Below are 4,609 nucleotides of genomic sequence, written 5' to 3'. Positions count from 1 at the left end.
AAATATGAGACTAGGCCCTATTACTGATCTCCTTTTGCTCAAGGGTAGACCTCTGCCCTTGAGGCACAGGCCCAACCCATGGGCATATTTTCCTGTGATCTCTTAGAAATAAGAGTGTCTAGGACTTTCCTGCCCTGGCTGAATTCAAATTGGCATTCTCTACACCTCAGCCTCCTGAGGAGCTAGCATTAAATACAGGAGCCACTGACACCTGGCTTTCTTTTCTTCTTGTTGTTCTTTTTTAAAATCATGACAATCTGAAATCTTCACAGTGTTATTCCAATTGTTTACATTTGAAATAAATCATCTAGGCCTGGAGTTAGAATGCCAGGACTGCCACTCACAAATGGAGGGAGATCCTGACAAACTCATTCCTATTTATGTGAATGCTAATGGAATGTTATCAAAGTAATCAAAGTAATAATTAAATTTGCAGTTAATTCATGATTCTATTTTAGAATGCCACAGAAAAATTATTGAACTTAAATCTTCCATTCTAGCACCATGGTATGATTCCTCAAATGGAAGGATATTGACTAATTTTTAATTAATGCTTTTATAAGTATTCAGCCATTATATTTCATTAAATGGAGACATAACTTAAACTAATAATTGGTAACTATATATATATATATATATAATTTAATGATATACTCACATTCTCTCTCTAAGTGTGTGTGTATATGTATATATACACAGCTATCAGTATATATATTGGGCACTATTGTGGCTTGATCACAGGTCCTCAGCATTTCCTGGCAGCTCAGTTTGCCAGAGGATGGTGAGCTAGGACTGTGACCTCATTTATGGATTGGGCATTCTAGGCCATAAGTTGAAATCCCAGCATGGCCAAAAATTTATTCATGGAATAAGAAGCCACTTTTGACACATTTTTTTTCCTGAAAAATATCCTGGGTCTCAGTATGATATATAATCTATATGCAAATATATCCTGTGTGATAGGATGTAATAAATGAAATGTTATGTGTGTAATAATACTACATAAATAAGTGTAATAAACGTCATACTCACTAAACCCATGCATGTAAATAAATCTCATATATGAATATTATTTTTTTTCAGTTCTGGGGCTTCTATTCAGGCCCTGGGAACTGGTCTAAAATTTCTTGTCTTCAAGGATGGTGAGCTTCCCCTTCAACCACAGTGCCACAGAGTTACCCAGACCCTGAGTTCAAATCCCAGGCCTGCCAGAAAATGGTGCAAATTCCAAGCCAGGGCAATTTTCCTTTGGCCATGCACATGGCTTGAACTCAGGTTTTGGCATCTCTGCCACACTTGACCCTTGGATCCTAGGACCCAAGTTCAAATCTCTGGGTTGGCAAAAAATAGAAAGAAGAAGGATAAAACAGAGAAGATCTATAACGTGGTTTTACATTTTTTCCCCTTTGCATTCTGACAATCCTGGACCTAAATGAAAAGGCCCAGAAAGTGTACATGACTTTGCATGCTGATGTTTGCCTGGCTATTAGGGAAGCCATAACCAAAACTTCAACTTAGGCCTGGAGGTCGAATCCTGAGACTGCCACTAATGATTGTTGGGAGATTCTAAGAAATGCATGCCAATATACATCCATTCAAATGGAATGTTATAAAAGTAACAATTAAATTAGTAGTTAGTGTATGAGTATACTATAAAATTATACACAATAATTATACTACTTTGACTAATTTTCAATTAATACCTTGTTATATATTCAACCATGGTTCTTAAAACTTGAAGGAATAATTTATTTGTTAATAATTACTAGTAATATATGTAATTTCATAATATACAGACAACTTCCTCTTGTTTTATACATATGTATATATATATATATACATATATATATATCAATCTACATATTTATCTGTTTATACACTTGTCATTCCTGGGGCTCAGTTGTATAGTGATGGCTTGTACATACAAAGCCCTGGATTCGATTCTTCACTACCACATGCACATAAAAATCTGGAAGTTGTGCTGTCACTCAAGCAGTCGAGCACTAGCTTTGAGCATAAAAACATAAGGATTGTGTCTAGACTCTTACTCAAGACCCAGGACTGGCACCAAAGATTGAATGTTGTGACTGCAACTCTATAAGTATAGGACTTCAAATACCTCATCACAGAGCAAGCCATGAGTCTGGTGCTGACAGCTGCCATCTAACCTGACTTAGCCAGAGGTATGCCACTGCAACCCAGCTCCACAGAACCACATGCTGCTGGCTCGCTCACCCCTGTCATCCAAGATATTCGGGGGCTGAGATCTGACATTGATGGGTTTAAAACGCAGCCCTGGCAGGATGTCTGTGAAGCTTCTTTGTCCAAGGATAGTGGCTTACCACTTGAGCCATTGTTCCACTTCTGGTTTTTTGGAGATAATTGCATGTATTTTCATGATTGGACTGGCTTTGAATAGTGGTCTTCATATCTCAGCCTCCAGAGTAGCTAGCTAATCTTACTCAGCCCCCAAGTAGCTAGTTAAAATTCGGCCTGTCCTCTATACTTCACTGCTTTTTTATTCTTGTCCTGAGGTGTTCATATGCCTAAGTCATATATATGTCTGAACTCTTAACTACTGAGGAGGCTTGAGAACAGAACCCAGGCCAAAAGTTTAGTGGACTTCTTTCTCAATCTATAGTTGGGTGCATTGGATCATTTCTACCATCCTGCACTATCTACAGGTTAAGATTGGAAGGGCTGCCGAATCCAGGCCAGCCAGGTTAGGAAGCAAGACAATTTGGTGTGCAACTCTTATGCCCTTGATAATGAGAAGGTTAAAAAGTCAGATCAGATGCATGTTCTTTTGAAAGGGAACCCCTATCCTAAAATTAACCACTGATATGACACCACTCTACAAAAACAATACCCAAGTTGAACACAATTTCCCACAACCAAAATAAGCATATACTTTAACATGCAAAAACTTAGTACAATCTGCTCTTTGCTCTAATATCAGCTTCATCTAATTATCATATCATGTGACAGAATAGTTTCTTCATTAAACTGATTATATATTTTAAGAAACCTAGAAAATTCTTTCTCACATATTAAATCAAACGAATGGCAAATTGCCTCATTTCTTACCTATTTGACTACCACTATAAATTCATCTTATGACTATTATTAATAGTAATATATTCAGATTTATTAATTTACTTTGTAACAGTTTTTAAACTTTTGGCTTCTCTGCTGAAGTTGAAGTATTTAAATAGTATCATCAAATTTTATTACTTGGGTACTTAGGGCAGTTTTTTAAAAAGTTTTAAACCAATGGTTTCTAGTAATTCTGTTTTTTTTTTGGGGGGGGGGAGGGTGTCGGATCATGGGACCTGAATTCTGGGCCTGGGTGCTGTTCCTCAAGGCTAGTTCAAGGCTAGCACTCGACCACTTGATCCACAGCGCCACTTCCAGTTTTTTTTTCTGTTTATGTGATGCTGAGGAATTGAACCCAGGGACTCAAACATGCAAAGCAAGAGTTCTACCACTGAGCCACCTTCCTAGCTCTCTATGAATTCTTAATTGGTATATTATTTAGTTTATTTTTAATTTCAATTTAATTTTATTGTAAAGGTAATTTACAGAGGGGATACAGCTACCTAAATAAAGTAATGAGTACATTTATTATGGAAGGAACATATTTATCGCTTCCATTGATTTTTTTGCACACTCAAAAAATAAAACTACTGATGCTTTTCCTGTCGATATTGACCAATGGGTACTTTTATTTCTTCATGCATTTTTTATTATAAAATTGATATACAGAGGGCTTACAGTTATTTAAGTCAACTAAAGAGTACACTTCATTTTATTTTCTAAATTTTGAACTTAATTATTTTCTTTTGTTTCTTTAGGGTAATTCTTTTTTCAGAGTTGTAAGATTAGTTAATTTAGTTTTGCATAATTTTAACACATGTAAATTATTCAGAGATATATTTTTTGCTTTCAAAATAGTTAACATGTGAATATTTAAAAATTATTTTCTTAAATTTTATATGGTTGATGAATTTAAATAAATTTAATTTCTTAAAGTTCTAAACATATTTGTTCAGGTAATGAATACTGTATTTTCAAGAAGCACATACTTAATAAAAAAGGCTGCATTACATGGTCACTTTTTGGAAATATTTATACTTGAATTAAAAAAAAAAACTGAGCTGGGCATAGTGATTTGTAGTTTCCATTTTCTAACTATGGTGGGAAGTGTAAATAGGGTTTGCAATTCGGGAGAGACTGGGAAAATATGAGACCTTATCATAAAATTTCCAGAGTGAAATGATTAGAGATATAGCCATGCCTAGCAAGATATAAAGCACCTGGTTATCATATACTAAATCTTGAGTTAAAACACCAGTAACATCAATCTTTTATCAAAATAAAAGTATACATGTTTCAAAATGTTTATTATTTAAAACTTGTTTGCAAATTTCTCATGTCTTTTATTTCTTAATTTTCAATTTACTTAATCTATAAGAATCCAAGTATCTTGTGACTTTTATTTCTACTAAACTTTTAAATAGTATGAGCAATATTATGATTTCATATATTAAAATACTTTTACTGTTTGTGATAATTTCCTCTGTTTAATATGATAATAACAGTATTCCAA

The sequence above is a fragment of the Dipodomys merriami genome, unplaced genomic scaffold (genome assembly GCF_024711535.1).
Source record: "Dipodomys merriami isolate MVZ:Mamm:240054 unplaced genomic scaffold, mDipMer1.0.p SCAF_383, whole genome shotgun sequence".
Taxonomy (NCBI): domain Eukaryota; kingdom Metazoa; phylum Chordata; class Mammalia; order Rodentia; family Heteromyidae; genus Dipodomys; species Dipodomys merriami.
Note: the sequence above shows the minus strand (reverse complement) of the source record.